The following is a 14049-nucleotide window of genomic DNA, read 5'->3' on the forward strand; positions in this document are numbered from 1 at the left end:
AAATTGGGCAACGTACGGCAAAGTTAGCGGGCACTTCCTGTTTAAAATGGCCAACTTCCTGTTCGTCTCTGGAAACATGTTCAGGGAAGGTCCCGTAACTCACATATCTAGTTTTGTGTCAATCGGACAATGTAAGACTTTACTTCCTGTTTCGGGCGTTCCACTTCCTGTAGGGAGGTGACCTTTTACAGACATGCTCAGGACAGGTCCCTGGTGTCACATATAAGGTTTTGTGCAGATCGGACAATGTACTGCAAAGTTAGAGGGCACTTCCTGTTTAAAATGGCCGACTTCCTGTTCGTCTCCGGAAACATGTTCAGGGAAGGTCCCATAACTCACATATCTAGTTTCGTGTCAATCAGACAATGTAAGACTTTACTTCCTGTTTTGGGCGTTCCACTTCCTGTATGACCTTTTACGGACATGTTGAGGAAGGGTCTGGGGTCCCACATACTAAGTTTCAAGTGGATACAACAATCCCTGTTGGAGCAGCATCAAAAACTATAAATGTAATTCTGTCTGCTGTCACCAGGGGGCGTTGTATTTGAAAATTAATATTTTCATATAGACGTGTTCAGGGCCGGACTGTCATCAATCCTTGCAAATTTGGTTCAGATCGGACCAGGATTGGCAAAGTTGTAACAGTTTGTTTTTTTAGAATTTTCCACCACCACCAGGAGGCGCTGTTTTCAAAATGCAACACAGTCGTCTTCAGCAACTAACCATCATCAACTATAGCAAGTTTGGTTGGGATCAGACCTTCCATCACAAAGTTATAAGAGTTTCATTGTCTGTTGTGAAAAATTATTATTATCTCCAAAGCTTTTGATAACTTTTGATGCTCAACTCGTCCACATTGATCTCACCAAGTTTGAAGGTGATCGCACAAAAGCTCTAGGAGGAGTTAATTGAAATACAAGCTGTCATACTGTTTTCGAAATTGAATATTTTCATATAGACGTCTTTAGGGCCAGACTATCATCAATCCTAGCAAGTTTGGTTCAGATCGGACCAGGATTCGCGAAGTTTTAGCAGTTTGACTTTTTGTCGAAAAAATACGACTTTGCGTCGTTGCCATGGCAACACCGTTAAACGATTTGTCGTCATATTGATCACGCATCATCTACCATGTGTTTTGACTGTTGTCACCAATTTTGAGTGCGGTACGATTATCTGTGTAAAAGTTATTCCCGAAATCGTAAAAAAACTTTTTTTTTGTGTATTTTCTTTCACCACAAGGAGGCGCTGTTTTAAAACTTCACCGTTTTTTCATAGACGTCTTCAGCCATGGCCCATCATCAATGGTAGCAAGTTTGGATCGGATCGGACCTTCCATCGCAAAGTTATAAGAGTTTTGTTTTTCTGATGCGAAACATCAGAATCATCACGAACTTTGCCGCCCCCTATCTCGTGCGCCATGGGACATTTGAAAAAACTTTTGATACTGTAAGCTCCTCAACTGGTCCACAGGGACCTCACCAAGTTTGAAGGTGATCGCACGAAAACTCTAGGAGGAGTTAGTTCAAATACCATTGCTGCGAATTCGCCAAAAAATGGCCAGTCAACCCAAGATGGCGGATTTCCTGGTGGGTTTGGATCATGGTCATGATGTAATTTTTTCTTCACCCTGACCCACTACACATGTGTACCGAATTTCGTGCATGTGCGATATTTGTGTTGGTCATGGTGAATTTGGACAGGTGGCGCCGCACTTATTGGCCCCTCCCACATTCAATTTTCGACGCACATTCCCCAAACCTTTTTCAGATGTAAATTTACACCACGATTGATGCAGTCACAAATCTGTGAGTTTTGGGGTATGGGAAAGGCCTCAAAAAGGCAATTCATTTGGGGGAATAATAAGAATAATAATAATAATCTTTCTTGCAACCTTGTTGCTCGAACCCTAACAAGGAGGGAAAACAAATCAGTTCAATCAGTTGAATGACATCTGTTACCAATGAGTGATTAGTTTCAATCCTGTTCATTTAGGTTGTTCTCTTTTTTTCTTGCAGTTCTTCACACTGTCCATATCGGTTTGTCACACTCAGTTTTTTTTTTGTATGTGTGTGTTTGTCAGGCCTGACCAAAATAATATACATACATACATTGTATTATATATTTTTTATTTCTTTTTTATTCTTATTTTTATTCTATTCACTTTGTTTTTTCACAACTGAGCTGTGGTGAATGTGTGTTTCCCCCTTGGGGGAGGAATAAAGTCAATTCAATTCACACACACACGTGTATATATATATATATATATAAAGTCTGAGATCACAATGAAAAAAAATCTTCCAAAGGAAATGGGAAATCCGTTTATTTGTCTTACCACCCTCCTGGAGGGCAGGTGGCCATTAGGGCTGTGCGATACTGCAAAATTTGGTATCGATCCGATACCAAATAAATACAAGGCCAGTATTGCCGATACTGTTACCGATACTTTTTACAACTACCATCTACTTTTGTGTAGGGGAGGTAACATTCATGCTGAAATGCGCATGCTGCCGTTCAACATCGAGTGTTTTATCGCCTATACTTACACTAAGGTTGCAGGATCAAGATCCAGTTTCCGAGGCTACGCTCATCGTCACCATTATTATTATTTTGTAAATTAAAAAGTCGATATCAGTAACTGTATAAATTTGTAACCTGATACAGTTGTTGTGTATCTGCTGCTGGTCTCCCTCTCTCTCTTCTGTCTCTCCCTCATCTCCCTCTTGTCCTTTCTCTCCCCCCATTTTCTGTCCCCCACCTCTCCACTATCCCCCATTTTTCCTTTCACCCCAACCGGTCGAGGCAGATGACCGCACATCTCTGAGCCTGGTTCTGTCAGAGATTTCTTCCTGTTAAGAGGGAGTTTTTTCTCTCCACTGATGCCTAGTGCTTGCTCATTGTGTGAACTGTTGGGGGTCTCTGCTCTCTTTGATGTTGTCTATGTACAGTGCCTTGAGATAATGTATGTTATGATTTGGCGCTATACAAATAAAATTGAATTGAATTGAAATTGAATTAAGGGGGACCACGAAAACATGACTGAGTATTCTTTTTCCACACTTTGGCGACTGGTAGGGCCTCCAGTGATAAGGCGGAACAGCGAGGACTCAGAGGCCTTTTAATTGTCTTTATTGGCACTCTTAACAAATCTCAAGGAAGGTCCTCTTTACTGAGGAAAAACAAAAACGTGGCTATGAAAACCTATACCGAATGGCGAGCGCAATGCTCTACAAGAGAAACGTTGCGTTACTATAAACGCGGAAACAAAAAATCACTCCGAAGAGGAAACAAACTCAGACTATGGTTATCATAAAAAACTTAAACAGAAAACTCTCCAAACGGAGGAAAAACAAGGCTCTAAGCACTTCAAAACAAAAGCTAACTCAAAAGCGCAACCCTAATGATTGGTGATCCTTAACAATGGGATCAAAAACAAAACGCAATCTAAATGATTGGATCTAACTAGTAAAAGGTAAGTCACAATCCTAGTGATTGGAGTTCCTAAAAGGCTGTGAAAATTAACAAACAAAAATCTCTCCCAAGGAGGAAAACAAAAGGGGCTATAAATCTAAACTAAGGTATCAGCTAACAGGCTATGATAAGAAAACTTACAAAATAAAGAGTCACTCACAAAGAGGATGAAAAACTTGAGGATTCTGTGGCTGTGACGAGGAGCTCGGGTGATCAGGCATGGGCGATAACACACTGGCACTGATACTGGGGAACAGAGAGTTTTTAAGTGGACATGGCTTAATTGTCAGCAGGTGTGTGTAATCAGGGCCAGCAGGCCGGCAGAGGAGGGGGCGGGGCAAACTGCCGGAGTGACATCCAGAGTCCCAAATATAAGTATTCAAATAGTTAAAAAGTTGATTTTGCATAATATGTCCCCTTAAAGTAATTCAGAAATGTTTATAGCATAATCAATACCCAATACCAACATTAGTATCAATACTATCAATATTTTAGATCGATCCGCCGAGCCCTCGTGGCTATTAGATCCAGAATGTCCTTTGCAGACTCTTCAGGCAGAACCCAGTCCATGGATAGCACTGCTCATTCTTTAAAACTATTCTATTAACGGAAAAGGGCAGCCTTTGGCCAAGTGGAAAGGGAAATTGGCTTGTAACCGGAAGGTCGCCACTTTAAGTCCCCACCAGGTCGAAAGGGCTGGGGTACCCCTGAGCAAGGTACCCAACCCCCATTGCTCCCCGGGCACTACTCAGCCCACTGCTCCTAATTCTAGGATGGGTCAAAATGCAGAGAATAATTTCCCTAAGGGGATTAATAAAGTATCTAAAAACAGCCTGCACAAACCATGCAGAGCAATTACTCCAAAAATGAATTGCCTGCATTTGGATTTCAAAATAATAAAGAACATCTTTCAGTCATAAATGCTGTTTTACTTCAAGTTGTCACAGTTACGGGCCGATAGCAATACATTTTTTTTATACAAAAACAAAACAATAACACAATATCGGATATCGGACCGATATCTGATATCAATATCGGTTCAGGACATCCCTAGTGCAAATTCCAATTAATATCACTGAATTTAATCAAATGTTTGGGCTGTTAAACTGTTAAGATGAGTTGATGAGTTGTCATCATTATGGACATTCATACAGTACTCCTTTGTTCACCAACAAGTTGTGGTGGGATGTGGTTCATCCTATGGTGTAACACTAAATAATTTGGTGTGACATTCAAAATTGTGACAATAATCGTGATAATCTCAATGCAACACATGGAAATTAGTATCAGCAAGTGTCACAGGAATGTTGTTAGATTTATGACAATGTTTGTCAGAATTAATCTGAAATATGTTGAAAGACTGAGGACAGATGTGCACGATGATTAAAAAAATAATGCAAAATGTAATAGATCTGAATAAGGAAATGCAGAATCTACTGGCAGTAATGATAAAGAATTATGATGTAAAGTGAATTACTTAACAAAGTTATACCCCATTTTCATTTTATATACAATAAGTTTCATGTCACACCATATGACAATTTTAGGGACTAGTACAACATATTAGTTAATAAATCATTTTAAAACATTTTAAACCACATATGTTTTTAGAAAAATAACAGTCAGTACAACATAACAACATAACTTTAATATTTGAAGTTTTCAAATATTAAAGTCAATTGAAGTCAATTTTTAGGCTGTCATCCACCCAAATCTGAATTTGTGGTGAGATATACACCGTCATGCATTGTGTGACACAAGATATCTCTTTAACATAAATGATGTAATCTTCCAATATCCTGTTATCATGTTTCTGATCAATGATTTGTACATATTTTCCATTCTAAATAGATTTTGTTTAGTGTCATTTTTATAATAATGAATAACAACATTTTTGAAGGAAGCAACCTGACCCAAAGAAAAATATTCTTAGTCAGCTGACAAAATCATTTAAAGGTGACATAGAATGCTTGTATCACATATATATGTTAGTTATGGATGTCTACTTACATATATGAACTTGTTTTCATGATTAAAAACCTCCTAATCGCTGCAAACGAGCCAATCAAAATATCTCCTCACTGACACTCTCGTAAGCTGCGCTGTTTCAGACCAAAACCACACCCCTTGAATGTGGACAGTGGCCGTTTCTCAATATCCATACTTGTGCGTACTTGTGCGTACTTGCATACTCCCGTACTTGTGAAAACGTCATCAGCCTCAGTCCAAGTGCTGTTCCAATTCTCAAGTAAGCGAACAGCGAAGACGGTTCTCAAACCCGGAAGTGTTCTCGCTCCGCCCATGTTTACCAAGTATGCATCGGAGGTGACTTAAGCGTACTTGGGATGGCCATGTATCCCAGAATACATTTCGGCGGAGCATAGCAGCAGATAATAGAAATATAAATCTGAAATAAATATTTTTCTGTGTCCCGGAACAAAGTTTTAAGATCTTTTGAGGCGAGAAATTAGTCTTTTAGAATTCAAATATGTGGTTTGTGTATGAAGATATGACGTATTTATAGTTTGGCAGCGGCGTTTGTCGGAGGTGATCAGCTCCGCCTCTGTGGGCGCTCAGCGCTCACTGTGCCCGGCACAGAGCAGCGTTACCTCGGCCTGTCCTGATGAAATGATCCGCTGGCTCAGACGTCGCTGTCATTACATGCTCGGTGTGATCCATAGATTTGTTGTTGACGTCACGTGTTATTTTGATTTTAATTGAAACGTTTTGACCTGACGGTTTGAAAGTTTGTATATTATTATTTTTTTTTAAATTTCAACTTTCAATGTTAGATTTATATTAAAGTCGCAGGGTCATTGTATCTGTACTTAAATATAATATGTAAATATTAGCTATGTAGAGTAGTATATATTTGTACACGTCATATATATATATATATATATATATATATATATATTTATATATATACACTACACTATTCAATGCTGTACTCTATCTATTTTCCACATTGTATTATTTGTATTGTATATTTTGATAGAAATATATTAATAAATGAAGTTAAATATTTAAAATGTAAAAATAATAACAACATATATATGCATTTATTAAAAGTATTTAATATGTTCATTTATCAACACCGTAGGTGGCAGTAATGAGGCTGCAGCACTTGGCGCCAGCCACCATTCAAACAGCAGAACAATACATACATACTTGCATACTTGAGTATTGAGAAACAACCACATACTTGTGTACTCCCGTACTTGGCAAGTATATACTCCCAGCTTACTTCTCAAGTATATACTTCCCAAGTAAGCAAGTACATACTTGCTAACTTGAGTATTGAGAAACGGCCTGTGTTGTCAACGAGAGCTTTCCCACTGTCCTGTGATTGGCCAGGTACCTGGAAGTGACGTAATAGATAGGCCAGCTCTCAGATACACAGCTCCCCCTCTGGCACGGTGGATGCGCTGCATCTCAGCAGCTACAACAACAGTAGTTCTTCTTCTTCTGCGGTTGAATGTACGCAACCGGATGTGCCCGGACTAGTGCCCGCACCAGGAGGCGCTACGGTGGTGAGAGGAGTGGTGAGGATTTTTGATGACGACATCAAATTAAGGAAGTGCCGATCTGCTTCGCAGAGCCCAGGAAAACAATACAACACTATTTTCTCAGCAGTGGCTGAACTGTTTGTTCTGAAACTTTAGGGTTTCATAAACGAGGTAATGACGCAGATACACACACAAACGCAGCGTTAAATGGAGCTTCCGGTCTATGTGGGCTTTAAGTTAAACTAGAGCTTTGTCCGCTCATTACTGATTCAATAAATTTGGGTTAATTTGGGTGTTTCATCATTTTGTTTCTTTCCCCATCAGGTTCTGATTTGTATTATTTTCAGGCTTCAGTAAATAATGTACCTCTTTGGAGCAAACAGGCAGAACAATAAGCTAAAGCCGGAGGCCAAGATGGCAAATGATTCAAATGCATCTGCATAATTTCCAGGGGAGCTGATATAAGCAGGGATGAATGCTGATGATGGTGACTGGCTCATATCTTAGCGTGTGATGATGGTGACTGGCTCATATCTCAGCGTGTGATGATGGTGACTGGCTCATATCTCAGGGTGTGATGATGGTGACTGGCTCATATCTCAGGGTGTGATGATGGTGACTGGCTCATATTTCAGCGTGTGATGATGGTGACTGGCTGTCATTTCAGCGTGTGATGATGGTGACTGGCTCATATCTCAGCATGGTGCTCATATCTCAGCGGTGATGATGGTGACTGGCTCATATCTCAGGGTGTGATGATGGTGACTTATCTCAGCGTGTGATGATGGTGACTGGCTGTCATCTCAGCGTGTGATGATGGTGACTGGCTCATATCTCAGCGTGTGATGATGGTGACTGGCTCATATCTCAGCGTGTGATGATGCCACACAGCACTGAAGATCAGCATGCTGAATGTGATGAACTTGGCCTCGTTGAAGTTTCCCGACAACTTTCGAGCCAGAAAAGCCAATACAAAGCACAGACACGCCTGTCGACCAATATATCCAAGAACACACCAGAAGGCCAGGCTAGAGCCCACACTACACTCCACTATGATCTTTGAATGTTCATATTGTGTATTTTTGGATGGAAACGGGGGAGCTTCAATGAGCCAGGCAGCACAGATAACCAGGATGCAGGAAATACACAGTGAAAATGTGACGCTAAAGGCAGTGTGGCGCAGCATGCAGGACCAATATGTTGGCTTTCCAATGAAAAGCAGAGAACACAGGAAACACAGAGTCAGTGCAAACAGTATGAAAAAACTGAGCTCAGAGTTATTCACACGGACAATGGCTGTGTGTCTGTGACGGAAGAAGATCCCACAGACAGCCAGAGTGAAGCAGGTGCCCATCACAGACATCACTGTCAGGGCTATTCCCAATGAATCAAAGGGCCAATTATTCCACTTTCTTGGCGATACAGGCTGTTCTGTCGTTGTTTGACCAGAAGTCAAATTGTACAGTCCACTGAGTCCCTCCTAAGACCTCACGTCCACATGCATGGACATCACATTTTGGGTTGTCTATACTATAAAACTTAATTCATCATAAAATGGGCCCGACGGCCACGTATGTGGACACTTAGACTGCCATCTAGTGGTGTCATAAGAGTAAAACACTCTACAGGTGAAATTCAAGATGGCTGGGAAAACACCGGAAGGGTTAGATGTCCACTCCCTACACAAACGTCGACCATGTAAAAAATCCAATCAAATTTAATGGCTGATTCTTGTTCAGATATGCATGAAAGTGTTGTATGTTTGCTATGGCATGCAAATTTGAGTAACAATCTACTATGCCGCTAAACATGATGTCCACGTATGTGGACAGAGGGACTTAGTTTTGTTGATGTTAGCAAAAATGTTAGCAACAAAATGTGATAATGAAAATTTAGTTTGGTAAGATTTAGGTGGAGAACAATACTTTACAACAGTACAAACAGATATAGCATGTTTTATAAATAAGTCTGCAGATGCACTGCTTGAGAAGGACGATAATTCAGAGGGTCTGGGTTTGGGAAGCTTGGTCATCGATCGTCTGTCTCAAACTCTGCATCCTGGTACAAAAGTGTACTGTGATCAGTTCTTCACAACCATCCAAGGTGTGGAACGAATGATGAAGAAGCAGGTGTATGTGACTGGTACTGTTATGAAGAATCGGGTCGCTGCAGCAGTGCAGAAACTAGCAAATGACAAAACAATGAAAAAGGACGGAAGAGGTACCTCTACAAGTTACCACTGGAGATGGAAAGATGTGCGTAGTGAAGTGGTACGACAACAAACTCGTGTTGATGATGTCTGTCGTTCATGTTACACAGCCAGAAGACACCTGCCAGCGATGGGACAAGAAACTGAAACGATATGTGACTATCTCACGGCCAAGTATTATCCGTGAATACAACTCCAAGATGGGTGGAGTTGACTTGGTTGACCGGATGATGAGCTATTATAGCATGAGTGTCCGTACTAAGAAGTGGGCACTGCGGATGATAATGCACTTCACAGATCTGGCTTTAGCCAACAGCTGGCTACTGTACCGCAAAGACCTTACTGTATGTGGTACACCAAAGAAGAGCATCATGCAGTTCCTTGAGTTTCGTATGGAAGTGGCTAAGACCTTCTTGGCCCAGCGTGACAATGATGTACTCGCAGACGATGCAAAACTTTCGGAACTGGCAGACGAGGCAGACCTTTCGGAACAAGGGAAAAAACGTCCAGTGAAGGCAGTGCCCCATGTCTCAGTCCGCAGGAGAGCTTATGGACATCTTCCAGAGGTGGTCAACCTGAGGAATGCAGCCAGCTGCAGAGCGACAGGCTGCTCTGGGAAAACTCGAGTGCAGTGTGTGACATGCAAGGTGTTCTGTGCTTGCAAGCGGATCGCAACTGTTACACAGCCTTTCACACATAGGTGTGAACAATGTCAAGGCATTCTGTTTGAAGTAGCAGCAAAATGTTTCAAATGTTTTATACTTTGTTACAGACATAATGTATAATAAATACATTTTTGCACTGTGGTGTTCAAAATGTTCAAAACATGTTTATATGTGAACACTACTGTGTTCAAATTGGAAATAAAGAGTTTTGCACTTTATTACACAATGTTGAGTCTGTGGTGTTCTATGGAAATTTAGACCGAGTGTCCCCATATGTGGACACCATTTTTCTCAAAAACTACATCATGTCAAAAGATGATGCTTAGTTTTTATACTTGTCAGGTCCCAATAAGCCCAAATAGCAATTAGAAATTAAAAATGCATACCAAACAAAATGCATTTGCTTTGACTTTTTATTGTTCGGCTCAAACTCACTTGTCTGATTGCTAATTTTGCCACTGTCACATGGTACACAGTCAAAGCAGCAGACAGACTTCTGGGAGCCTGGAAGAAAACTGGTACTGCACACAGACACTGGCACCTAGAGTGGAAAGACCATTTGCTGATATTGGTCAATTTCAATTTCAATTCAATTAAATTCAATTAAATTCAATTCAATTTAATTCAATTCAATTTCATTTGTATAGTGCCAAATCATAATCTCAAGGCACTGTACATAGACAACATCAAGGAGAGCAAAAGTTCACACAATGAGCAAACACTAGGCATCAGTGGAGAGAAAAATCTACCTCTTAACAGGAAGAAATCTCTGACAGAACCAGGCTCAGAGATGTGCAGTCATCTGCCTCGACCGGTCAGGGTGAAAGGAAAATGGGGGACAGCGGAGAGGTGGGGGACAGAAAGAGGGGAGAGAAAGGACAAGAGGTAGACACAGAAGAGAGAGAGAGACCAGGAGCAGACACACAACAACTGTATCAAGTTACAAGTTTATACAGTCAATGATATCAACTTTTAATTACAGCACAATAATAATGGTGATGATATGTATGATATGGGTAGCCTCGAAAACTGGATCTTGATCCTGCAACCTGCAAGATGAGAATACAGAGAAAGAGGGAAGGAAGGAAGGAAAGACACTAGGGAGAGAAAGAGACAAGGTTAATGACATATAAAAAGTCATATTCATACCCTGAGTGTGAGAAAGTGAATGTGCGTGCACCACAGGAAAATCCCCCAGCAGTCTAGGTCTATAGCAGCATAACTAAGAGGTGGTCCAGGTTTCCCTGAACCAGCTTTAACTATAAGCTTTATCAAAAAGGAAAGTTTTAACACAGGAGAGGAGACTGGTAACTGAAGGCTCTGCCTAAGTGCTTTGTACGTGAGGAGGAGGATTTTAAATTGAATTCTAAACTGTGGGTGGAGCCAGTGTAGAGAAGCTAACACTGGAGTTATATGGCCTCTCTTTCTAGTTCCTGTCAGAAGAAATTGAATTAATTGAAGGGTTCTAATAGACTTGTTGGAACATCCTGATAATAAGTAGTTACAGTAATCTACTCTAGATGTAACAAAATAGTATGATATTGTGTGTGTGAGAGTAGATAGATAGATACTTTATTCATCTCACAGAGAAATTCACAGTTCAGCAGCTCCAAAAATGTTACAAAATAGAAACATAAGAGGCATGCAAAGTACAGTCTAAATATAATATGAAATATAAAAAATACAAAAATATAAAAAGACATCGAAAAAGAAATGAAATATAAATCAGAAAGTTCCGTCATTACAGTGCAGAGGTGAGTGTGTGCATGCACATGTACATGTGTGCGTGTGTGTATGTGTCATGCTCAGCTATGGATGTCAGGGTGTCCTGCAGACGTTGAAGGATGCCAGCCTTCTAAAGAACTACAGACTGCACAGAGCATCTGTGTTGGTGGTCCAGTCCAGCTTGTCATCCAGCTGTACTCCCAGGTATTTGTAGGTGTGCACCACCTCCAGACAGTCCCCTTTGATGAGAACTGGTTCTGGGTGCACCCTGGATCTCCGGAAATCCACAACCTTCTCCCTGGTCTTGGCGGTGTTTAGGAGCAGATGATTGCCATTGCCATTTGACAAAGTCCTGGATAAGCTTCCTGCACTCACCTCCTTTCCACTCCTGATACAGCCAACAATGGCTGTGTCGTCCGCAAATCTCTGCACATGGCAGAGCTCTGAATTGTACTGAAAGTTGGTCCCTCAGGAGCAGAGGCTGGATGGTATTAAAGGCGCTGGAGAAATTCAAAAATGTAATTCTCACGGCACTGCTGCCTCTGTCCAGGTGAGAGAGAGATCGATGTAGCAGGAAGACGATGGCATCTTCCACTCCCACCTTTTCCCAGTGAGCAAACTGTAGGGGGTCAAGGGCGTGGCAGGTATGAGGCCTGAGGTGATGAAGCACCAGTCGTTCCATGGTCTTTATCACGTGCGACGTCAGGGCCACAGGTCTGAAGTCGTTCATCTCTCCAAGATGGGGTTTCTTTGGGACTGAAATGATGCATGATGTCTTCCACTGCTGGGGAACCCTCCCCAGTCCCAAGCTCAGGTTGAAGATGTGCTGAAGGGGGTGACCCAGTTCCCACGCGCATGCCTTCAGTAGTCGGGGCAAGATCGTGGGTGGTTTAGTGTGGGGTTGGGAGGTGTCCTCATCTGTGTTTGTAGAGGCTTGTGTGAGGGCAGCTGCATTCAGATGTGTGAATGGGATGGGGTGATCAAACTGGTTTAACTGGTTTGCCCTTCCCACATCACTCTCCATGGGGGGGTTTTCTCTTGGAGCTGCAGCCAGTGATTGTCTTCATGCCCTTCCACACCTCCCTCATGTTGTTTTCCTGCATCTATTGTTCTATCTTCCTCCTGTACTGCTCCTTTGCCTCTGTGAGCTGGACTCTGAGTTCCCTCTGTATCCGCCTGAGCTCCTGGGTGTCGCCATCTTTGAAGGCCATCTTTTTCTGGTTGAGAAGACCTTTGATTTTGCTTGTAATCCAGGGCTTGTTATTGGCAAAGCAGCGTACAGTTCTTACTGGAACAACGTCGTCCATACAGAAGTTGATATACTCAGTTGTGCAGTCAACCACCACCTCAATGTTCTCATTGTGGGACCCATGCAAAGCATCCCAGTCTGTGGTCTCAAAGCAGTCCTGTAGAGCCAGTTCAGCCTCAGGAGACCACTTCCTGAATGAGCGCGTGACTGTTGGCAGCCTCCTCACTCTTTGGATGTAGTGCAGTTTTAACAGGACAAGATTGTGGTCAGCTTTCCCCAGTGTAGGCAGGGGGTGGCTGTGTATGCATCTTTCACGTTTGCATACATCAGATCTAAAGTCCTATTCCCCCTGGTGTTACAGTCCATGTACTGGTAGAAAGCAGTCAGTATTTTGTCCAGAGTAACATGATTAAAGTCCCCAGAGTAACACAAGAACCTCTGGATTGTGAGATGTGAGATTTTAATCCTCACATGTCCAGGATTGCACCAGCGTTTGTTTACACATGTTTTTGTTTTTGTTCACGTTTCCCATGATCATAAAAGGTACCGGGGGCTTGAATCTCCACTTCTTAGCTAGCCGCCTAGCTTTAAGCCTAGCACCGGCTCTGCAGCTTCGGTACGGCTTCCTCACGTCCACAGGTAAACACGAAACCACACCAATGCAGGACTTTGCTCTCAGAGCGTGCAAAATGTTGCTCGAATACACAAGTCTCATGGAACAATCCATATCCATGGGATATACTAATGTGTTTCAATAGAAACCAAGAGAATTACCTCCAAGGCAGGATAAGGAAATTTAAAAGTGTAAACACACGGAGCTGCTAGAATATATATTAGAAATTATGTATGAACTGTCAAAATATCGCTATGTTCTTTCTAGTAGGTATCTCCAGCAGTTTGATTATTAAAACCATGCTTCACTATATGTTATGAGTGCAGTGTAAAATAAATGACAATAGAAAATATGAATCAAATATTTGACAGGTAACATCATTGACTCTTCTCAGATATGTATAAACATAAACATCTTCTGGGCTTTTGAGTTGAGATTATCTGACCATTATAAGGATTATTAGTATACTGACTATCACTACACCTTATAACTCGTAGTATCATCTATATGTCAAACTGAATGAGCCAGAGATGATGAAAGATGAGTGAACATAATTAATGCTGTTCAAGTTTATTTTGAATAGTATAATGTAATATAGAATTAATTTATCA

The sequence above is a fragment of the Solea senegalensis genome, linkage group LG20, assembly GCF_019176455.1.
Source record: "Solea senegalensis isolate Sse05_10M linkage group LG20, IFAPA_SoseM_1, whole genome shotgun sequence".
Lineage (NCBI taxonomy): Eukaryota > Metazoa > Chordata > Actinopteri > Pleuronectiformes > Soleidae > Solea > Solea senegalensis.